The sequence below is a fragment of the Chinchilla lanigera genome, unplaced genomic scaffold, assembly GCF_000276665.1.
Source record: "Chinchilla lanigera isolate Chin_1 unplaced genomic scaffold, ChiLan1.0 scaffold00097, whole genome shotgun sequence".
Taxonomy (NCBI): Eukaryota; Metazoa; Chordata; class Mammalia; order Rodentia; family Chinchillidae; genus Chinchilla; species Chinchilla lanigera.
In genome coordinates this window covers 2,809,774-2,835,449 of record NW_004955498.1, presented here as the reverse complement: position 1 = coordinate 2,835,449, position 25,676 = coordinate 2,809,774, and positions in this window count along the sequence as shown.

Below are 25,676 nucleotides of genomic sequence, written 5' to 3'. Positions count from 1 at the left end.
ACTGCACTGAAACGTCTATAAATTCGAGCCCAGATCAGCTTTTCCTCCATTAAACTGGAGGTGCTGGGTGTTGTGTCTCAACGCTGAGAGCATGAGTAAGGCATCTCCCATGTGCTTGTGTGGCTTCTCCACCTTCCTCCTGTCAGCCTCACCTTCCTCATGCCCACCCCTCCACAGAAGCCACGGCCTCTCACCTTGAGACCAAACCTCACCTCCCTGACGACTCTCCACCTTGTTTCTGGGGTGCACGTCGTGGGCCACTCAGTGCTTTTGAGGGCTGGCCCAGGGGGCAGGCACACTCTGCGGAGTGTGTGGATTCCGGGCTGAAGACACCCACAGCCCTCATGAAGCGTCCATAGCACGGGTGTGACAGCTCCTGGGGTGCTCACTCTGCTGACCAGATGGAGCATCCACTGCTGACCTGTGTCTCCTCTGGGACCAAGGCTGTCACTTCCCTGAGTCCTCCCACCTGCAGCTCCTTAGAGCTGTGGACATGTCACATTCAGCCACCATTGCTGGGAGCTCCAGGCTGGTAATGGGGGAGCCAGGCTCTGTGGGGTCCCGTTCTTATGGGTGTGGATTACCTTCCTACCTTCAGTGCTGGAAAATGGTGATAAGATGAACAGCAGCAACTTGGCCAGTCTAGTATTCAGAGTCCAGACTCTGGAAAATCATACCTTGGGGAGAAAAATTTTTTAAAAATGGAAATACATGCAGAGGAATTCAGAAGGATCTTACAGGAAAATTAATGATTATGGAAAAATGGAAGAGACAGATAAAAACACGGAAAATGGAAAAAACAGTCTGGAAGTTTTTCCTGCATCCTGTCTCTTGGGAGGGAAATTGAATCTGCAGTACTAAAGTAAAATTATGGAAATTCAGGAGGTCCTAGGGGAAAAAGGGGGTGGTCAGTGGAATCACAGTTGCTGTGATCTGCAGGGGCAGTGTGGAGTTCTGCTCCCACAGAGTTTTTAGAGCTGGTGAGTGACCCCTGAGCACGTGCCTACCCTATTCCTGGAGAGGTGCTGAGCTTGGGTTCCATTCTGGGAAGGGGCTGAGTATTTGAACTTGGGACTCAGAAAAATCATCGGACAGCTTCACTTCAGAGTTGTCAGGATTACTCTCCCACAATGAGAGACACTCAGAAAACAGCTCTGGACAGGCAAGTGACTGGAAAGTACATCTAGGAGGGATTTGAACTCAGCTAAGTCAAATTACCTACTGCCATTGGCTAGGAACTAGCCCCACCTAAAATGCTCTGGATTTGAAAGTCTTGGTATTGGATATTGGAGCCCTTATCCTTTTTCCTACATCCGTCAAGGGCTTGGGGTTTGGCTGCCTTCCTGATCTACCATTGTGAGCAGGAAAACAGCTTGACTCAGATACAGCCACAGCCTGGGGAAACAATGGGGCCCCAGGAAAAACTGAGAGTTAGTGCACTTCAAAATTCTGAATCCTGGGGAGAAATTATTTATTCAAAATTAAAGGCAATTTGTTTCTTTTCTTCCTTATCTTTTCTGACCTCTTATTTTCGCCCCGTTTTTCCTTTCAACTCTTCCATATTTTGAATCTCTATGTAATTTCTTTTCTTTTCTCTCCTTATTCTGTTATCTTCAAATTCTTATCAGTATTTTCTGTTGTCTTTGTCTAATTCTATAAACATCCATTTGTCTCTCAACAGGACTTTGTCCCACTTCTCTGTTCTTCTCTCCATAGCCTATAATTCAAGCACTCCTATTGCTCTTTTTACATTCCCAATTTCCTGCACCCTATATCCTTAATAGTGAACCATTAAGCTTTGTTATCAATATTCACATAGTAAGTTAACTCTATATGACTATGTTGAATTTTTTCTACCATTAGCAGATGTATAAATGTTGCATTTAGTACATATTAGCGGCATGCAAATATCTGGGTTGTCTTAATGTGTGTCCTATATGTGTGGATTTGTATTCTATAGTTAAGCATGGTATCAAACTGCTTATAACTGATTGCTAATATAAAATTTGTTGTAGATGATGCCCCTGTAGATGGTTTGCTTGACATTGCCATGGTCACATAATTGTTATTAAAGTATTTCTGCTGTATGCTAATGCCCAGGTTGCCTTTGTGACATTAACAGTACTGCGGTGTACTCTCAGAGAACTCGGTTTTGGGACACTTATACTACATCTTCTCTCAAATGAACAGAGGTGATCAGATTTTCGGACAGAGGCAAAGGACTATAGTTACCTATGCCCAAAGTACATCACTAAAAAGAGACTAACTAAACAGAGAGTATGACATTGTTTCCACTATAAAAGCCACAAACTTCAAGACCACCAAAGAAAAAAGAAAACCATAGAAACATGAGAAGATGGAAGCACCAAACCCTCCCCAAACTCCCAACTCCTCCAAAGCTAATCTAGAGGGAAACAAGGGGAGCATAGCATAGGCCACACCACTGAATTACTCAGAAGGATAACAGCAGTTTATAAAGCACATCAATGATGTGCTTGCTACGATCACAGAAGGTTTACAAACAGGTAAGGGAAGTAATAACGGAAACAACCAACAGGGAGACAGACAACCTACAGAGTGGGAAAATTTTTCCCATTTTCTCTTCCAAGGACAATTACCTACAATATGCAAAGAACTAAAATGAAATTAGAGCCCTAAAATTAAAATACCCAATCAACAAATGGGCTTCTGGAATGAATGACACTTCTCAGATGCAAGACAAATAATGGCCAATAACTTCATGAAAATATGTTGAAAACTGCTTGTCATTCAAGAAATGCAAATGAAAACAACCAATACTTCAAGTCACTCCAGCATTAAAGGCTCCCTTTAAAAAATTGAATTTGGCAAGTGCTGGCACACCTGCATGGAAAAGTGACCCCTCCTTCATTGTTTCTGGGAACATAATCTGATAGAGTCCTATGGAAATAGGAGAGAGTGTTTAGAAAACTAACATTGGAAATGTTATTGAACTGAGACATTCTGCTTCTAGGTAACTTCAGGAGAGTTTAAAGAAGTCATATCACAGTGATGCATGTATGACCATGGTTATAGCAGCACAATTCAAGAGCTAAACCTTTGAAGCAGCCTATATGTCTCTAAATAGATGAACAGATAAAGACAATGTGGTACTTATGCACAACGGACTACTGTTCTGCCATAAAACTGGATAAAATGAATCTTTTCTAAGAAAATGAATGTACCATGAGACCATACTCTTAAATGAACTAAATCAGAAGGGATCCAAAATATAAATCTCATATTGGTTCTCTGATGTATGAAACCCAAAATACAAATGGACAGCAAAATAAAGTAGAATAGTAAAGGATGAGATAGATCTTTTAGACACAGGAATGGAACCAGGAGAAGAGAGAGTGCGCAAAGAAATGAGAGGACTGAGGTAAAAAGGGGGGATTGTGAAGGTGGCACACACACAAATTCCCTGTGAGTAATGTGACCATTGTATACTCCAAATACGTTAAAGTACACATTTATATATACATATATATTTTTTTCAGAACATGCAGGGAGGATCCCCTCTCCCTCCCTGTATTAGAAACAGATAAAAAGATGAACATGAATCCCCATGATGAATGTGATTATTATGTACTATGAACATGAACTAATAAGAAGAACCCTTCAGTTCTGGCCCAGGTTCCTCTCCTTGATTCCCCGCAGATCCAGGCCTGCTCTGTTTGCCGATAGGACGTGGCTCCTCCTGATACCTGATGAAGATCCTTACAGCAAGGGCCACTTCCTGGGACAACAGAGACAAAAACACAGCACACCTGCACTCCTCTGTATGGGTTTCCTCACACTGACAGGAGTACAATCCACAGGTGCTCCCTTGTCTGGGGCAGGCCCAGGTGGTCACATTCTCCCCCTGCTGACCTGGGGCTGTATCTGGCAAATCAAGCCCACCATCTCCCTAGGACAGCAGAGGTGGAAATACTGGGCAGGTGACTCTTCTCTGAGGTCCTGCCTCAGGCCACACCGGCCTGCCAGCAGGGGCAGGTTTCCGATATCTTAGATCTGCTGACGTGAGGCCTCACTCCTCAGCCCAAGGCCCTCTCCTCCCTGACACCAAAAGCTAGGTGTAAAGGTGCACTGAGTCCCCCAGGGGCTGACAGCCCAGTGAAAGTCACCCTCTGTCCTAGTGATAAATGTTCTCTCAGTATTCCTGTAACTCCTCCTTTTGAGTTCTGGAAACAGCTCTACAAGTCTGTGAAAGTGAGTCTTTGTTCCTCCTATTCCAGGTGGGAATACAGGACCGCACTCAGACTGAAAGAATGGGCAGGCTGGGTCCAATCTGGCATGTGTCCTGGGCCTTGCAGTCCTGCCTCATTTCTCATCTTGACTGGGCCAGGGTCTTTTTCTCCATTTTCCTGAGGCCTTGCTTCTTCTTCAGAGACCCTAGGGATAGTCAGACCCTGTTGAAGAAGTCAGGAATCCATTGCTTGATGAACCTGCATGGGGCTTCCCTGGACTCAGAGCAAGGGTGGACTTCTGTACTTTTCTCTCTTTCTTGAGGGCAAGGAAACCTCTGTGCCTAAGACTGTTACCATTCTCAGAGCCTGACCCATGGAAGTGGGGGAGCCACACACCCAGGCAGCATGCCCAGGGGTTGCCAGGCCTGATAAGGGAGCAGCGAGGTCGTCTATGGAGCTCCCTTATTGGGGCAGGCAGGGGTAGAACATTCTTTCCTATGGGTCTGGCACTAAGTTGCCAGCAGAGCCTGAATTCCATGTCTCTGTGTACCTGAGTGTATCCCACACACCAAGGCTCTGGCTTCCAAGTCCCCTGACGCCAAAGTGGGGAAGGGACTCCCTTGTGGTCCGGGTCTGACATCAGAGGAGTCTGGGTTGTTCAGAGAGACTCTCTCTGGGGTCTGTCAGGCCTTCACCTGTACAGGGAACATGTTTGCCCTGCTCCCCTCACCTAAAGGGTAGATCTCAGAATAAGGCTGTCACCTCTCTCTAACTGAAGGCTGAAGTCACTGGATGTCATACACAGTAACCTGCAGCGGACTTCAGGGGGCTGACAGGAGGTGCTGAAAGAGATTGTCTTGGGCCCTTCTCTACTCTCTCAGGCCCTACCTCATTCTCTACCACAGGCAGAACACACTTCCTAGACCAACCACAGGGTGTTCCTCTTTGGATAAAGTGTCTGACACAGGGATGTCTAGGGCAAGAAGTTCTTCATGCAGCGGGGAGTGGAACCAGACTGCCAGGGTGGGGGGTTTTAAAAACTAAAGCACCTAAAATTAAAAACCCAGTCAAGAAATGGGCAAGAGGGATAAACACATACTTTACAGATGAAGAAATACAAATATATGAAAAAATGACTAACATCTCTGCTCATTAGAGAAATGCAAGTTAAAAGGAGGCTAATATTTCATATTGCTTCAGATGTGAAGGCAATCATCAAGAAATTAATAAATAAGAAATGGTGGCACGGTTCTGAAGAAAAAGTAAACATCCTTCATTGCTGGTGGTAATGTAAACTTGTTCAAGGACAATGGAAATCCTTATGGAGTTTTCTCAAAGAAATGAAATTCCATATAACCCAACCAACCTCACTGGTAGTTATTTTCCTCAAAAAATTTAAGATGTTAAACTAAGGTGATATAGACATAGCAGTGCTTGCAGCAGCACAGTTTATAATAGCTAAATACTGGAAGCAGCCTGCATAGCCATCAACAGATGACTGGATAAAGAAAAGTTGCTATCCATGTATAATGGAATACTTATTTGCTAGGAAGGATGAAATGTCTGAGACATTTTTAGGAAGATAAATGTACCTGTAAGTATAATATGGAGGGAAATAGAGCAGATACACAAGTCTACATGCCATGTGCTATCACTCATTTGAGGGTGGTAAAATAAAAATTAAAACAATAATAAAGAATAGAGGGGTTGGGGATCTAGCTCAGCTGTACAGCCCCTGCCTGGCAGGTGTGAGGTCCTGAGTTTGATTCCTGGTACTGGAAAAAAAAAACAAAAGAAATTTTTAAAAAAAGAATGGATAGAAGGGGGAAAGGGGTTGGATCTCTTACAACAGAAAATTGGAAAAAGAGAACAAGGGTAAGGGGTGAGGGGGCAGGGAGGGGAAATAAGTAGAACAAAGTTATGCCATGTACGGGAACCTAAAATATCAATGAAAATAAACACCATTTGCCATAAATGGAGCTACAAGAAACCAGCTGTAGTATGTCCATTGATGACACCCAGGATGATTGGAAACTTCATGCACTGTCAATATGTACTATTTTTAAAAATATTTAGAAGGACTTAATAAATTGGAGAATGCAGAAGAAATATGCAAATTCCTAGATATATATATAGACTCTCAAGCTGAAACAAGAAGGTATAAAATCCCAAATAAATCAATATCAGTCAATGAAATTAAAGAATTTACATGAAAAACTGCCAACCAGGAAAGGTCCATGGACCATGGAATTCACTGCCAAATTCTACAAGAACTTCAAATATCTGATGCCAAATACTCCTCAAACTCCTTAATGAAACTGAGTGGGAATCAGGATTCCTAAAGTCATTCCTGGAAGCGATCATTACCCTGATCCCCAAGCCAGAAAAGAATCCAGTCAAAGAAGAGAACTGCAGTACAGAACTACAATAACTTTAATGAACATGGGCACACAGTCATTAGGAAGATCCTGGCAAACATGATGCAACAAATCATCAAAAAGTTCATAGAACATGATGAAGTGAGATTCATTCCAGGGATGCAAGGATGCTACAACATGCACAAAACAAAAATTACAAACATCCCATAATGAAAAGAAAGGACAAAAATACATGATCATATAAATAGACACAGGAAAGCATTTGACAAAATCTAACACCCACTCATGATTAAATCCCTGAAGAAATGTTGGTGTAGAAATGGCAGACCTTTGTCTGATAAACACTATCCATGACAACTTCATGGCCAGATTCATAATAAATGGGGAGAAACTGAAACAGCAAAAGCAAAGATGGAGAAGTGGAAGACAGCAAGCCTCCCTCGCTCCCTTATATTGTATGCAAGCTACCTGCCCCCATAATCCCAGCACTGGACCATGAATCAAACATAGACTCTAGAATCCCGTCCCATGACTACATGAGGTTTTTTGAGACACACACCATAACATGTGCTCACATCTCCACCACACACAAGACCTTCCATAGTGCACAAGGGCAATGAAGGTTTGAGGATCAATGTGCCCATGAGCAGAAAGGGTTCTCTCTTAACAGTAAATTCCCTAGTATAACTGAAGAATCCAAGAATATTCAAGTATACATATACATTTTAATACTCTAGATCAACACAGGAAAAGACATAAAAAAGGCAAGAACTGACTTTTACCCACATGTCTATTTCTGGACTCCATGTAACCTGATGTAAACTTCTTACACATTTCTCAGGAAATCTCTATTCCATATCTATTTTACCACAAATGAAGATAAAGTTTTCCAAGCTGGTTTGACAAAAAGTGACTTTTATACTTGGAATGGCAGAGAATATTCATGCATGATTAATATCAATTTCACATCAGAAATCACAATCAACTGTAAATATCACAAAGTTAATCATACATGTGATATCAACATCATTCATCAAACAAGATGTGCAGTCTTCTTTGATCCTGCAAAATTGGAACAAGATTTCCATGTTGTAATGAAAATACTTATCAATTTCAAAGTTAGCCTAAAGAGAACAGCCATCCAGATGGTGCACATTGCATTTTCCCTGCTACCCTGGCTTTTCACTAAGTAGAAAACAGCCTGCTCTCCATAAGTACACACTGGAGGGGCTGGGGATTTAGCTCAGCAGCACAGCGCCTGCCTGGCAAGCACAAGGTCATGAGTTTGATTCCCAGTACCAGAAAACAAAACAAAAAATAAGTACACACTGGAGGATGGACCTCATGTCACATCAGGCAAAACTCAGATAGTTTTAGGGCTGTGAAGAACCCTGTTCTGGAATGCATTTTGCCCCATTTGTGCCTCACACCTCATGCATGTGCAGCCTCTTGTTCCTCAATCAAAGCCTCTTCCTGTAGACCTGGGGTTGGCCTGGGACCTCTCTTATAAACCTTGGCCAAATGTTCTAGGACTTTCATCTTGCTGGTTTCACCATGGGTCCCTGTACTTCACAGGATCTCACAAGCAAGATCAGTATTGGTCACCTGTTGATACTCTATGTACCCTCGCAATTCCAAGTCTGCCATGATGAATTTCCAAGGTTCTCCAGGAACAAAGCCCATCCCCTGAGGTCACAGTTCCCTGGTTCTCAGTACTTCCTTATGTCTTCCTCACTGCCACCTTTGCCCTTCAAGAAGATAATAGGATGAGTATCAGGAGTTTGATTTGGGAATGATCTGGTTGTTATCCCCCAGCATGGCATTACAAGTGAGGCCCCAGATAGGGACAAGGACATATATTTTCCCAGGGAAATCCACTTTCCACACATCAATGCCAAAGCACCCACAGATGGACTCATGGACTTCCCTAAAGATCTGAGGGAATTCCTTGCTGAAACTTTGGTCGACATTGTGTAGCAATTCTAGCCTCATGGTCAGCTGCTTCTTTAGACACATAAGGATCCGGATTTCCTACATTTCAGTGATCATGTCATCTAGTGACACGTGGTGCAGCATAAGATGGACTATTATGTTCTGGGAGCTGCATAGATCCTGCTGTTCTTGCCTGCTGGGACCTTCACTGGATTGGTTCCTCTGAGTGGAGGTCATGTAGTGGTACAGAGAAGACACACCGAGAAATCTGGGGACATCTTTGTGTTGCATCCTGATGACTCTCTTTGGAGTAGCCTGGATTTCAGGACAGGAGGAAGAGAAAGCCTCAGAAATGGTGGGTGATATTTCCATTCTGAGGTTTCAGTACTGGTACGTGCTTCTAGCATCAGTGAAAGAAGGTGAAATATATATTTCTTATCTCCAAATAAGAAAAGGCAAAATCTCCATGGATGCACTGCCAAATTCTTGAAGAACTTTAGAAAAGATCTAGAGATAGTACTCCTCAAACTCTGTAATGAAATTGAAAGGGAAATAGTACTCCGAAAGTGATTCTTGAAAACAAGCAATAACCTGATCCGAAATCAGAAAATGAGACAACCAATAAAGAAAGTTACAGGACAATCTCTTTAGTGAACATAGATGCAAACATTATTAATAAAACACGAGTAAATAGAATGCACTACATCCTCCACAAGATCGTACATCATGACCAGTAGGATTCATTTCTGGGATGCAGAGATGGTTCAACATGGGCAAATAAAAGATATAATGCACTATATACACAGAAGCAAATACAAAAAAATACTCAATCATCTTAAAAGATGCAGAACACATACTTAAAAACATATGTCCATTCACGCTGAGAACCCTGAAAGAAATCAAAACAGAAGTACCACATTTCAGTATCATAAATGCTCTATGAGAAAGCAATGGCCCAGAGCATATTAAATGGTGAGAAATGGAAAGCTTTTCCTCTACAGTGAGGAACAAGACAAGGATTTCTGCTGTCACTATTCACGTTTGTTATACATCTCAACACAGCTGTCAGAACAGTCAGGCAACAGAAAGAAATTTCAGACATTTATAGGAAAGGAAGAATGTGATGTGACTGTATATAGAAGACCTCCCCAAATCTCCCCAAAACTCGAAATATTCGCAAGCAAATTCAGTAGCATAGTAAGTTACAAAGTCAACACACAAAAATGCATAGTGTTCCTATACACCAATAATAAACTCATCGAGAAAGAAATGAATGAAATAACACCTTTGACAATAGCATCAAGAAAAATTAAATATGTAGGTATTGACCTAATTGGGGATGTGAAAAACTTCTACACTGAAAACTTCATTACTCTGAAAAATGAGACTGAAGAGGATATTGGAATATGGAAAGATATCCCATGGCTGGAGAGATTGAATGAATATAGTCAAAATGGTCAGCAGATCAAAACTAGTAGTATATAAATTTAACACAGCCTCAATCAAAATACCAACACTATTCCTGACAGAACTATGGAATACAATCCTAGTATTCGTATGGAACCAGAAGAGACCTGGAACAACTAAAGCAATTCTAGGCACCAATGGCAAGGCAGGAAGCATCACAATCCCGGACCTCAAGATGAAGTACAAACATGGTAAAAACAAGAGCACAGTACTTAGGAGAAACAGACTTCTGGAGGAATGGAACAGAACAGAGGGTACCCAAACAACACCAAGCAACCTCAGCTACCTGATTTTGATAAGAGGGCCAAGCAGTTTTCCTGGAGGAAAGCTAGCCTCTTACACAGCCAGTGCTGGGAAAATACAGCCGGTGATGGGAAAAAAAAACACAGAAGGTGGAAGGTAGACCCATATCACTCACTATGCACTAAACTAACTCAAAATGCAACAGTGGCCCACTTCCTCTTTCTGTGACCTAACTGTGTCCAGTCTTCTCTGCTGCGTAGACTTGAAGGACAGGTCTCAAAGCAAGGCTCTGTCTCTCCTCTCCTCGTGCCTTGATGCAAACGGGGTGACAGCCTGAAAAGTCTCCCCCTAGGATTTTGCGCTGCAACAGAGTCGGATCTGGGTTGTTTGGGGACACTCCCCGCCTTCAGGCTTCTTCATTGTGAGCCCAGGGCCCCATCTTGAGCTATCCTAGCTCAGGTCCTCTCTGCCCCTCCCATCTGAAGCTCAGTCCTCAAAACTAGGTCCTGACCCTCCTCTCCTGGTGCCCTGAGGGAAAGGGGCGCTCCCCTGAGACATTTTTCCCCTGATGCAGGGCTCCTTTGACCTACTGCACCTTAGACTTTTGTTCCACCCACATCAAGTAAAGTCCTTAGTAAAAGGCTCTGACTCTGGGTTCCTATGGAGGAGAAAGGGGGTGCTCTCCTGCGAATTCTGCACTTGGAAGTGCAGGTCCAGCAAGACAGGCTTTTTAGAACATTCTGACAACATCTCAATGCAGTGGGGATTCCTGAGTACCACAGCAGCCTCTCACCTGGACCTAACTGATCCCAGGCTCTCTCTGCTCCTCTCAGCTAGAGCTTGGTCCTCAGAACAAGGCTCTGATACCCTCTCAGGGGACACAGGAAAAAGGCAACGGGCTCCTGAGAATTCTGTACCTCCTGTTGAAGGGAAGGCAGCAGAGGCTGTTATTTTATTTTAAAGAAAGGCAGACAAAAAAAGAAATAAAGACAGTGATGCACAGTTTCAAAATAGGATAATATGACATTAACAATGGTTAATATAGTGTGTGTTAATATAGTGTGTATTGTCTTCATAGCTGCTCAGACGACAAGACATAGGCATACAAAATTAATCAACCAATGTAAGCACAAACATCTTTGCAATGAACTAAGAAATCAGTAGCATAATTGTGTTACCTCTCTTGTATGTACATATATAATATGTATAATATAAATATATAATATATGAATAAAAATAAATAAATAATATATATTAATTTATTTTCCTTTCCCTTCCTTCTTTTCTCCTTTCCCCCACCCCAGTTGTTCTTTCCTTCTGAGCAGTTTCTTTCTCTTTCTCAATATCTATTGCACATTTTGTGTATTATTTACTCTTTGAATTTCTTACGCTAGGCCGAGGCTGCTGTTGAATGTTCCGGGACCCTCTCTCTGGGGTGAGGCTGTCTCCTGTTCTCACAGCCTTCAACTTGATTTAACTGAGCCCTGGTCCTCTCCTCTCCTCCCTGCTGAATCCAGGCCCTCAGCACAAGGCTCTCACTCTGCACTCTGTGTCCCGGAGGCAAAACTGAGACCGCACCAGAGAATTCCCCCCAGTAGTGGAGGGCTAACAACAGGGTAAACTGTATTCCTCAAGGCAGCGTTGTCTGCTGTGGGGCTTCTTCACTTCCCACACCATCCTTCATTGTAACCTCTCACTGAGCCAAGCCCTGTCTGCACCCCTCACCCGAAGCTCGAAGCTCAGCAGAGGACCTCCCTTGGCTCTGACCCAAAGTAGTAGCAGGCAGTGGATGCCATATCTGGGAATTTACAAGGGATATCCCAGGGCTGACTACAGGAGCAGAAAGCAATTTTTCAGGCTCCTTCTTTCCTCCTGTGGATCAACATTGCTTCCTGGCAGAGTCTGCACCCCAGACCCTATGCAGCTGTTTCTGTTCCCCTTAGACCCAGAACCTGACTCTCAAGCTCCCCTGAGTGGCAATGTGGCCTTACTTGGAAGTCCTTCCTGGCAGTGCAGGATGCCAAACAGCATGTCTGGATTGTCTGGTGAGAGTCTCTCTGGGATGCAGCTTCCACTCTCCCCCTTCAGCGTTTACCTCGAACCCAAACAGAGCTGGGCCCTCTCCAGTCCTGACACATGAAGTGTCCACCTCAGAACAAGTCCATTTTTTTTTAACCAAAGAGGTGACAGCAGATATTACATTCATCTTTGTGACTTGGGTGTGAAAGGTGGGTAATAGCTGCACCCTATAGGTCACATTTATCCCCCTTAGTGTCTTCACTTTGCATCTTGGCTCAGCCTAGAACCTCATCCTCCATGGACCTGAGAATGGTCACCTTTCAGGAAGAATCTGACTCCCAGAGTTCCCTGGGGCACAAGGGAGGAGACTTGTGTATGATCATAGAGTAACTATGGTTAGTATGTATGACTTATGGCTATATTTTTTGGTGTTTCTCTTGCAGTCTTTACATTCCTTAAATAGCAGTTGTTTTGAAAGCCAGTCCTCACCCACCAGGGTGGGTGCAGGTGGTTACTGTCACAATCTCTGGAGTCACACTCTCTCCAATTTCCTGGTGTCAACAACTTTCCCCTGGGCCACTGACATCTCTGATATGAAGTGTTGCCTCAGACTGTGCAGTATTTTGGAAGCAAGGGCATAAAAGCTTTCTGCCCACTCATAGTGTCATGAGCCACCTATGCAGGCCTCAGCACAGACCACCATCTGCTCTTCCACTCTATCCCATCCAGATACAAGTCCTAGCTCAACAGTCTTTCATGCCCTCCAGGGATTCCTCATGTTCTGATGTGTACATTTAGTTGCTCATGTGTGTTTTCTGGACTTTATTTCCTCTCTCTTCTATCATTTCCAAGGTTAGTTCAGGAAGCACAAGGTAGTAGCCTAACTTCTTTGTCATTTTGGTCTCTAAGGCTAAGGTATTTTCTCCTAGGCATGATAAATCTAATAAAAATATATGTTACGGTAAATATCATTAGATGTAGATAAAGATATACACAATGTGGAGTGAAGTATTCTATTTGCATAAGGATATGCAATGGTTCCAGAAGTACTTGTTCTATTGACTCTCCTTTGTCTCCTGTAATCTTCATTTACATCTTTACCATAACTAGTTGTTTGTATATGCAGATACATGGGATTTTTTTCCCTGTACTTCCTTCTGTTACACAGATACATTTATAGAGTTTTTCCCTGTATTCTTGTTGGTTTATAGTTTTTAAAATGCAGTAAGGTAACTCCTTCAAATTTGTTCTCCATTAATCGATTTCTTAGGCTGTTCTAAGTCTTTGGAGTTTAAGAATTTTAGACTTTGTGGGCTTTTTGGAGCTGATCAAATTTATTATAATATTTGGACAAATTATTTATTGTAGTAATATTAAATCAGGTGGGTATTGATCAAAATTACATCTCTATTTATTTAGATATTCATCCTCTCTTTTTTCCAAGGTCTTTCTCAGTTTACAGATCTTTATCTTTTGTGAGATATTCCTTTTAATTTATACTTTCTAATCTTATTTTAAATCATTGAGTTCAACATCAATTTCCAATTTTTAATTTTCAGTATGAAATACAAGTATAATAATCTTTCATCCACTGATCTGTCTATATTCTTTTTTTTTTTTTTTTGGTTTTTTTTTTCCTGTACCGGGAATCGAACTCATGACCTTGCACTTGCCAGGCAAGTGCTGTGCCAGTGAGCTAAATCTCCAACCCCTGTCTGTACTCAATCATGAGCTCCAGAGGATGTTTTTGAGACAGGGTTTCACTATGTATTTCAGGATGGCCTTGAACTCACTATGCAACACAAGTTGGCCTCAAACTTGTGGTGAACCTCCTTCCTCAGCCTCCTGAATACTGAGATTACTGATGTGCACCACCACACATGGTGTTAGATCATTTTTTAGTGACAGAAATTTATTCTTACACTTCATTATTTTCTTTAAATACTTTTACTTGTGCCTTTTCAATGTGGAAGCCTTTGTATAAATCTTGTCCCATTGAACAGGTGTTGAACAATCTCACTAAAACACATCCTGCCCTGTGAATTCATTGTTCTTCATTTCTTGTTACTACAGGCAATGTGGAAATCAGTGTGGCAGTTCAACAAAAGGTTTCCCTATATGCACACATCCTACATACTTCTGGCACATGACTGCCTACTTCATCTCTCCTGTACTGTTAAAACTGAAGCCTTCATACTGCACCTGCTGAGAGGAGCAAGCCCACAGACTGTAAACATGCTAGGATACTCACTAGAATATGTTTATTCACAGAAATCAAAAGAGGGTGAAGCCAGTGATTTCAAACATCAGCTCAACATACTAATGGATGCTAAGGGAACACTGGGAAGGGGCGGTGAGTGAAAAGTATTCCTTAACAGTAGCCAAAAAGTGAATGGACTTGAATGTGCACAGATGAATGTGTAGGAGAGGGCTGATCCCCATCACCCCATTTATTTGTTTATTTATTTATTTACTTATTGAGACAGGGCCTCGCTATGCAGTTTAGGCTGGCCTTGAGCTCACTTTGTAGCCCAGGCTGGTCTCGAACTCATAACGATCCTCCTGCCTCAGCGTCCCGAGTTCTGGGATTACAGGCATGTGCCACCACGCTTGGCATATTCACATACGTTTAGTTGATGCCAGGTTAACCTGGATGGTTTTCAAGCACCAATACAAACTAGGTGATGGGTGGAGGGCACACTTTTCCCATTGCTGAAACAAAAAACCTGACACACAAATTTAAAGGACTAAAGGATTACTTAGCTCACAATTCCTTGACGTTTCAATCCATATGCAGCTGGTTCTGAGGCAGAGTGACACGGCAGGCACCACACAAGAGAAGGTCATCGTGCGCAGAAGGAAGCAGAACAAAAGCAAGCAAGAGATCAGATAAGCCTCTTTCCGTTCCTATGCTGCATCCAGGCTACCAGGATCAGGGCAGTGCCAAATCAGTCAGTGGACTGATAGAATAATCACTCACCCTTAATCCTAGCACCCTTAAACCTAAATTTTCACCATGAATTAGCAACACGTTCTAGGTTCAGATAACTCTGAAAAAGTCCCACCTATGACCGCATGAGGCTTACCGAGACATCTAGATACAAACTATAACAGAGTATTCTCTCGCTGTGTGCGAGGATCGCTACCGACGCGGGTCACGATGTGGCGGTGGGGGACCGTGTCTCACAGGTGAGCTTCCTCATTCTCCCAATTTCCTGTCACATTGTGTCGTAACTGAGGCCATCAACCCAATTCCTCTCACCTGAAGCTGGTGTCTCAGAGCAGGACCTCAGTGGCTCTGACCCAAAGCCGCGTCCATGGCCGTTAGTGGACGTCACTTCCGGAAATGTGCCCAGGGTCTCCCAGGGCTCACAGCAGGAGCGGAACGGAATTTTCAAGGGGCTTCTATGCTAGCTGGATATTCAGTCTCTTGGTTCCTGGGCAGAGCCAGAAATACTTTCCTATATGGGCTTGATCTGATTCCCTTGAGACTATGTATCTATTTTCCAGTGTGCATAGAGCCTGAGACTCATTGTATCAATTCAACCCCTGTGTGGTCCAGGGCTCACAACAGGCATATATTTAGGTAGTTTGCTGAACCTCCCTTTGGGGAAGGGCTTCCTCAGTCCCTTGTCTCTGCTCACCTTGAACCCCAAGCATACCCTGATCCTCTCTGCTCCCCTCCCCTGAACTGAGGAACTCAGATAAATTTCCTCACTTAGTTCTGACAGGACTACTCCGCAGTCAATAGGAGTCACAACTGGGAACGTGTCAACAGGTGGAGAAAATCATTCTCTAGGTCCCTTCTATCGTCCTAGGAGTTATTCCCTTGGTTCTTGGATCCCCTCGGATGTGGACCTCAATTTGTTCACGCCAGGCAACAGACGTAATGCCCAGAGTCCCATGGGGCTGAAGGGGTGAAGGAGGTGTCTTTCCTCTGATTGTGGAATAACTAATGCTCCTGCACGTGGATTACTCTGTTTTTTTCTTTGTCTTTTTGAAACAGGATTTTGCTCTGCAGTTCAGGCAAGCTTTGAGCTCACTTTGTAGCCCAGGCTTGTCTCTAACTCTCAACGATCCTCCTGCCTCAGCCTCCTGAGAGCTGGGATTACAGGCGTTTGCTAGCACACCTGGCTAGAGTCTTATACTTGCTATTTGGTTTCTGGTGCATTCTCTACATTTTGTCAAAATAGTGCTTGTTTTGAAAGCCAGGCTTCACTTACCAGGGTCTTTTCAACTGATTATTACCTCAGTCTCCAAATCTATATTGTCTCCTGTTCCTCCACTGTTGCCCTGGGCTCTTACCATATGTGCTGTGAAGTGCAGCCTGAAACTGCAGTGTCGTAGATGCAGACATTTTGAAATTTTCTTCCAACTCAAACTATCGTGGGTCCCTTAATGCAGGGCTTAGTTTCCAAACACTTCCCTGCCCCTACTCAAACATGAGCACCCAGTCAACAGTCTCCAGTCCCCACCAGGATTAATCCTTGATGCTTAAATTTTGTTGCTTAGGTGTGATTCCCGGGATTTTCTTTCTGTTTTGGTCTTTCTCTGTCTCTCTATCCACCTGTCCCTGTCTCATTTTCTCTCTCTGTCTTTCTCTGCCTCTCTGTCTCTGACTCTGTCTGTCTCTCTGTCTCTGTCTTGATCTCTCCCTCTGATCTCTGGCTCTCTTCCAATGTTTTTCTTTGAAAATTCAGGATCCACAAGACACTGGCCCACATTTGTTTGTTAGTTTTTCTGCTATAAGTCATTTAAGGACATTCAAAATTTTAATTTATTCCGTTCCTCATCATTGTGTGATACATTGCTCTATTTTTATCAAAGTCTTTCATGTGAAAATGTTCATAAAATTTTACAGTTATCTCCATGAAGTCTTTTGATATTTTGGTAGCTTGCTTAAACTGTTTCTATGATTTATCTGTATGAATCTTATATTTTAAACCCTAAAAAATATTGTAAACATTATTTGGATATACTAGAAGCCATTATGTTAAGTGGAAAATGACAGGCACATACCTGGAAGTACTGCAGGTGCTGTCTCTTATGGGGAACCTTAAGAAACTGTCAACCTGAACTTACAACAGCATTTACCAGAGGTGGGGAAGGGATTGTAGATAGACTGGACAAAGCAGGACTGAAGTGATTAGTGTGCACTGTCTCTGTGCTGTGATGTGTCACACCAAACTCAATTACTGCATATAATTTCTATGTGTGGAGTACAACTAAAATGAAAATATTAAGGAGTAATAAATGCTGTGTGAGTTTGCAGCCTGCTAGCTGGCCCTACAAACCTCAAGTGAGTCAGATATCAAAACTACATGATCTAAGTCTATAAAATATCTCTCTTACAAGTTTAGTTACTTTCTAGAAAGAGATATTCTTATGGTTTAGATCTAAAAGCACCCAAAAATGTCACCTAATTGGGTGTGGGGAGGTTTAGAAGAGGTAGGTCACTGAGATACATGTGGAGGATGAATTCTCTACCCATGTCTATTGAGAGTGTAGCCACCGAGGTCTCCACTGCACTCCATTGTCTCCTTGCTTCTTAGCTGTGGTAACATGATCAGCTTTTGTCTGCCATAGCATCATGTCAGGGCTTTTCTGTCTCAGAGCAAGGATTCACTGAATTCGAGGGTCAAAGTAAATGGATCCTTCATCAAGAAGCACAGGCTTGGTTTTATATCCCCCTGAGAGGAAAGTGACTAATACAGACAATTGCCATGAGGAGTAGGGCCATCGGTGTGACAAATCTTGACTGTGTGGTCCAAAAGGTTTGAAAGTGGTTTGCAGAAGGAATTGGCAAGTTTTGAGATCCAGGCTGGAGAAGTCCTAGAATGCTGCAAGCAGTACTTGACATGCAAACCCGGTCAAAGCTCAGAAGAGCAGAATGCTGATAAGAATGGGTGCAGATAGGGTCAGGGTCCAAAACTTTCTCAGAAATATGTATGTCTGAGGTATTTTTTTTCCAATGACAAAACACCCAACACGCACATGTTTAAAGGAGGACAAGTTTGCTTTGGTTCACAGTTTACCGGGGTTTCCACAGTCTGTGGGTTCCATGGTAGAGTGGTAAGGCAGAGAGGTATGACAGAAGACATACACTTCATTGGATTTCAGCCAAGGAGCAGACACAGTTTAAGTGAGAAGGAGGGAGATAGACCCTTTCTGGCTACTCCCCAAGTGATCCACCTCCTCCCATCAGGTTGCATCTGCAAACATCACATTTAGCTCTAAACTCATCAGCAGGCTAATCCATTAGTGAGTTTCACACGCCACGATCCAATCAACTCTCAAAAGCCCTGCCTATGATTGCATAAGTCCTTGAGGCGACATCTAGATATTCTAGGGCTTCATTCGCTAGATGAATAGATGTCATATGTGTTATGTTCTGTCAGAAAAGTTTGTGCTGATGTCCTGAAATGTTGTAGGAAACTGAATCTAATGGTGGTAGACTCATTAATTTTGCAGTAGGCATTGCAAGAACAACTGTTGTACATGTTTGGTCACATAGATAGCTGAATGCGGGTAGGAAACCTACAGTGCATATCATGAGGAGATTCCAGATTTGATTGCTTTGGAAACTCTATTGTTTCATCAGAAGAAGCACCCACAAAGTTGGGAAACAAGGAGACAATGATTCCTAAGAGATTTTCATTATGAAGAACCGAAATACATTGTACAGGGCCAAGAAGAACATGCCTTTGGAGCATATCAGAAATCAGCAACATTACCATCATTACAGGATCAAGGTTCCAAAATATAAAACTTTCTTTGAACAAAGGAGAACTGCACTCCTGCTCATTCTGGGACACCTAGTGTAGTGTATCCCTGACTTCATCCCCAGTGGCATCTACAGCCATATGTCAAGGGTTCTGGGTTTTGCTTGTTGAGGGCAAACACTTTTTTCATTCCCATGGTGCTATTTCAATCATGTACAAAATGAGAGACCAGGAGTGTTTAGAGCTGCCCCTCGACTTGCACAGAAAGATATGTGTGGATCACGGCCCATGGCAAGAGCTTGTGAGAGAGGGCTACAAGAATCTGTGAGAGTGAAGCAAAAGTTGCCACGGTGATTCCGTGAAACTGGGGTTCCCAAGTATATGGATTTTCATTGGAAAGAAACCCCAAGTATTGACTGGAGTCAGCCCAAGAGAAAAGCCGCGTGGACTACAACTGGAATGGCCATAGAGCCAGGGACCTCCAAGCACTTTGCAGCTCACATCTTAACACACCCCACTACAGATGCTAGACATTGACATAAGGGAGATAATGTTTACCCTGCTGAGATTCATTGTTGCATTAGTCCAAATCTATTCTGCCCACCTATTTTTTCCCTTTTAGTATCGGAATATTCACCTGTGCTCTTTAGTAATGGAAGCATTCTCCTTTTTTTTTTTTTTTTTCTTTTTACAGTGTATCACAGGTAAGTGTTTTCCTGAAGTATCAGGGAGAGAATTGGGACTTGGAATTTTCTACAATAACAGAACTCTTAAGACACTGGCCACTCTTAGAGATGAATTAACTGCATTTTGAATAAAGAATTGCATGTGAACTTTTTAGGAGTCCGGGGAGAAATATTGTGGTGTAAATCTAGAATTTCCTCCAAAACCCTGACGCTTGCAGATGCAGCCTGGTAGGAAGGACAAAGCCACTTGGGGAGCAACTTCAAAGTGTATTCTCTCTCTCTCTCTCTCTCTCTCTCTCTCTCTCTCTGCCACTGTGGCACACTGAGCATTTCTCCTCCATGCTCTTTTTCCATGTTATTTGGCTTTCCCACTAACAAAACATGCACCGAGTCCTCTGAAAATCCTGTATGAGTCAACATATGCCTGTCCTCCTCTCACTTATGGTTGATTCTTATTTCTCCCAGCCACATAATGGCAAATAATAGAAATATCTGTATTGGGGCTGGGGATTTAGCTCAGCGGCAAAGCACCTGCCTGGCAAGCGCAAGGTCGTGAGTTCAGTTCCCGGTACTGGAAAAAAAAAAAAAAAAAAAAAAAAAAAGAAATATCTGTATTGTTAGATATAGATATTGATGATTTGGTATAGATCAGGATTTTTTTTTGCATATGAATTTCCAATTGTTTCAGAACAAATCATTTTGAGACTCTCCCTTTTCTATTATACGTTTGATTATTCATGTGTGGCCATTCATTGCCCTGAGAAATGTGTATGAAAGATTGATAAAAAGCCTCTGTCAGACACTCAATATGAAATGGGTGGTGGGATATAGCTCAGTGGCACAGCCCCTACCTCTCAAGCACAAGGCCCTGGTTTTGATTCCCAGAACCAAAAAAGAAAAAATAAAGCAGGAATTGAAAGAAGCCCTTTTCTCAAACCTAGCTGAGTAGGTCCAGGCAAATGCCTTGTTTTCTTCACCTGGAATCTTCCTTTTAAGGCTCCTCCCCTGCCCTTAGACCCCACCTTTCACCGAGAGCCCTCTTCCATCCCTCCTCCAACTTCCGACCTCAAGCCAGTACCCTTCTGTGATCTCTGTGTGTCCTTCCAGGTGGCCAACAGACTACGCACATCCAAAGACCTTTAGAAGGTTGTTTTAGGCAAAAACCTTCCCCATAGCAGCCGCCTCTTTCAGCAAACCTATAAAAGGGGACAGTCAACACAGCTGTGCCACTTTCACAAGTTTAATGATGAACTCTATGTACATGAGTCAGAACAGGACCAACTCAGTGTGGAAATCTCTACTACTGGAAGAGAATACATGGGTAGTGTGACTTGGGTGAAGCCAGAGATATTGTAACTGTGCCAGGATTCTCCAGAGGTCATGCCCCTGGGAAATGGTCCACAGTGTAGACGGTGAATTTTATTCCAACTGGTTTGTACACAAGTTAGTTGGGAATAAATCCACACCCTTCTTGAGGCGTGTGTGTGTGTGTGTGTCTGTGTGTGTGAGTGTGTGTATGTGTGCCTGTATTTGCACTCTAATTGTGGAAATGTGATGGTGGAAGGAAGAGGTATATGTGAGAAAGGAGGGAGGTGATTCTTGCAGGAGTAGCGTGCAGAGTTGGAGGTCTTTGCTCAGGTTGAATGGGCAGATAAAGAGGAGCTCAGACTTGACAACTGAAGATAGAATTCTCTTTTAACATTTCTCATCATAGGCTGTGAAAATGTTACTACAACTCAGTGTGAACGCATGGTCTTGTTCTTAGCTGGGGAGAGATGCCATATGAAGGTTGGCAGTGTGCCTCCCAGGAAAACACACACTGGAGTTCCCTGTACACACAACTGGTGGTGGTATTTTTTGTATTAACAGTACGGTGTAGGCACTGTGCCTGAAATATTCACATATATTGTGAATGACACTAGTTCTAGTATAAGCTTGACCTGGAGGTTTCCACACTGTCCTCTAGAAACTGTGTCTGTGTTTGTGTTTCCCAGGGATGTTGCAGTTAAATAGGAAACAATAAAATGTAGGCAAAATGCTACTCAGTACCTATCTCCTCCAGTATGTTACATCTACTCCAATGGATTACTTAAGTACACATTGAGTACTCTAACTTAAAGCTCCTACAATTTGCACCAGGAGTCCTCACCCTCCCCTTGCCAGCTTCTCTTCCTTTGAAAAAAATATTTAAATTGTCCTAACCTGCAATAAGAGGAGAGTCTTGCGGCTCAGGAGATCTCTGTGACACTGTAGCCCAGAACCTGGACATTCTAGAGACAAAGCAGGTGCAGCACAGATCCAGTGCCAGGAACCTCCAAGCAAAGCTTACACACCCTGAAAACACTACCATAAACTTACTTTGCAAAGTTGAAATCAGGTCCATACAGAGTCCTGGACCCACCCTGGTTCACAGGCTGGTGGGGGCATTGTGAGGGTGAGTCACTCAGGCTTCTGAAGCTGTCCAGTGGTCAGCTCAGCTTCTCTAGTCTTATTTTAGGGTCAAAATTTTATTGTTTTTTCTTCTGTTTTGGTTTCTTGGTAAGGGGAATTGAACTCAGGACCTTGTGCTTGCCAGGCAGGCACTGTATCACTGAGCTATCTCCCGAGGTTTTCCTCTAATCTTATTTTAAATCATATCATATAATTTCAATTCCTAGTGGCTCATTGTTATCATAAAAATGCAAGCAAAATGATATTCGATCCAGTGACATATCTAAACTCAATTTTCAGCTCTAGAAGCATTTTCATATTTGTAGAATTTCATAAACATTTTTCCTGTATTATGTAAATAGTTTTATTTCTCCCTTTACAATATAAAAATCCATGGAACACTTGTTGAAAAAAATCCCATCAAACCCCATTGTATTCTATGAATTCTTCATTGTACATTTTTTTCTTAATACACCCATTATGGAAATCAGTGTAGACATTCATCAAAATGTTTTCCTATATGCAATCATCCCATTAACCTCAGACACATGACCACATGTCTCATTTCTCCTGACCTTAGTTCCTGGCAGACCCAGACCATCATTCAGCTTATCTGACTGTGACCTGTCACACTAAGGCATGGAATCTCACATGTCCTGAGCTTCCTGGACACCCATCCCATGTCAAACTCAGTGTGCTGCTCTCAGACCAAAGCTCTGACACACAGGAAAACTAATTGAAAGGGAAAATTGTACTAGGAAAAATTGGTCTTGTTAAAACTTTGTTCTCTTTGAAACTGCCTAGCTCTATAACTGTTTCATAGCTCTGTTATTGTATTCTCGATCTCTGTAACTACAAAAGCATAACTAAACTTTCAGAATGCTTGATTATACCAAGCTTAGAGGCCATTAATACAGTCTTGTAATTAATGGTGATTAATCTAGCCCTGGAAGAAATCACCCTACTAGGTAATCAGAAATGCCAGACTCTTCTGTCTTGCCATTGTATCACCTGCTTATGTCTCATCCAAAAATGCTGTCTCACAAACACTTGCTGCTTGGCTTTTGTTGGATATTATTCCAGTCAGGACAACTGGTGTGAAATAAGCTGTTAACTGCTTCCTGAGTTCCTCAAATGTCATTCCTTTTTTTGGTCAATGTTTTGCTGCTATATAATCAGAAAAGGCCTGCAAGACAGGGGGGAGTAACCTATCAACCCACCAGTTCTGAGACGCAGAGCTGACAACAGCAGAAAAGTGGCATTAGACTAGGACCCTCAACATGGGGAAAGGCTTTCTAAATCTGCCCTCAGCATCTTCCCTTGACCTAACAGAGCCTGGGCCATCTCAGTTTCAGGAAGCTGAAGAACAGCACTCAGAATAAGGGTCTGATTACAAAAGCCCCTGAGGTGAAAGAGGGTGCTCACCAGGAAGTACTGTGCCAAAATGGATAAGGACACCACAGAGGCATTTCTCAGCTGTTAGGGAACCCTCTGATGAAAAGCTTCTTCATTCCTGCATAGCATCTACCCAATCCCTAAAAGAGCTAAGTGCTCTCTGATCCCCATACCTACTGGGTGGACCTCACAACCAGACTAACACACACAGCATCCCTTGGGTGGACCTGAGGGAGGGTTTCCTCTGCCCTGTGTGGTGCAGGGCTGTGTAAAGAGGCAGAGCTGCATGATTATTTAGGGACCTCTACCTGTTGTGGTGCTTCCTTTGCCCGCACAGCCTGACATTGACAACTGAGCTCAGGTTGTCTTTTCTGCCACGTGAAACAGAAGCTCAGAACAAGGCTCTAAATGTCTGGTTTGTTTCCCTGGGCCAAAAGGAGCACTCACCTAAGAATCATCCTATAGAGAACAGAGGACAGCAGAGGTAGATCTAGATCACTCTGGGATCTCACCAAGGTGGGGCTTCCTCAGTCCTCCAGGGCAACCGCTCACCAGGAGCTCACTGAGGCCAATTCCAGCTTCTTCTCCCAACAGAAGCACAAACCTCAGGACAAGGCTGTGACACCCAGGACTCCTGTGCTGATGAGGGGAAGGGGCTCATCCACCTGAATCTCCATCAGTGTGGTTCAGCTCGGATAACAGAGGCACATCTGTCTCATCTGTGTCTTCTCTACCTGGACAGAGCTTTCCTTGGTCTCCATAGCTCCTCACTTTGACCGCACTGATCCTAGTCCTACATATAACTCCTGTGTGAAGCAGGGAACTCAGAATAATGATCTGACTCTCCTGGTCACCTGAGAAAAGGGAGTTTCTCACTGTAGAATTCTTCAGGACTCAAGGCTGACAACTGGCATTTCCAGATTGTGCTGGTCCTGTCTGTCTGTTTCTCTCCCTCTCTCTCTCTCTCTCTCTCTCTCTCTCTCTCTCTCTCTCTCTCTGTCTGTCTCTTTCCTTTAAGTGCAGCTTGCTCAGCCCCTCCACCAAGCTTCTCAACTGGAACAACCACATCCCAGGCCCTCTCTGCTCTGATCACCTGAATGTCCCTCATCAGAGCAAGACTCTGTCTCTCCTTTCAGGTCCTGAAAGGTAACAGTGTGTGCTGACTTTAGAATTCTGCAAAGTGAGGTGTAGGCAAGGTTGCAGAGCCTTTTCTAGATTATTCTGTGCCCTCCTCTCTCTGGGTAGGAATTTTTCAGTCTTTCCTCAGCTCTTACCTTGATCTCACTTATACGATGTCCTATTTACTCTTATCTCCTGAAGTCCGGACCTCAGAGCAAGTCTCAGACTCTGCACTTGCTGTCCCCTAAAGGGAAGGAGGTCCCCACATAAGAATTCTTCCCTGGAGTACAGGGCTGACAACATTGATACATCTGGTTGTTGGAAAACCTCTCTCTGAGAAGTACCTTCCCCAGTCCTTACAGTCCCTCAAAGTGAAACTTTATGGAGCCTAACCCTCTCTGCTACCTTCACCTGAAGCAAGGAATTCAGAAAAGACCTCACCTCTCTCTGATCCCAGAAGGAGAAGTCAGTGGGAGATTCATCCAGCAAAATGCATGGGGTCTCCCAGGGCTGAAAGAAAGAATGCAATGGGATTCTTGGGGTCTACTCTGTACTCCCTGGTGGTTGTTACTTTAGTTCCTTTTAGTGCCTAGAGCCCCATCTTTTTTTTTTTTTTTTTTTTTTTTTTTGGTTTTTCTCCGGTACCAGGAACCGAACTCACGACCTTGCGCTTGCAGGCAGGCGCTTTTGCCACTGAGCTAAATCCCCAGCTCCCGAGCCCCATTTTTTATGGACCTGAGTCTGTTCCCCTCAGGCCAAGGTTCTGACACCCAACATTCCCTCTGTTTACAGTGATCTCACTTGAAGGTCGCTCCTGAAGGCACAAGGCTGACAAGGGAGGGAGAATTGCACCTTTTGGGAAACATTTCTTTGAGTGGGGGCTTCCTTACATCCCATGGAGTCTGTCAACTTGATCTGTAACAGACCCTTCATCTACCTGAGGCAAGGAACTCAGAACAAGGTCTTCATGGTGATGTGACCCCACAGGACAGAGTGTCAGCTGTATGCTCAGGGTATTGACAGAATATGTTTCTGAGGTCCCCTGTCCTCCCTGGCGGTCATCACTTTGGTTCCATG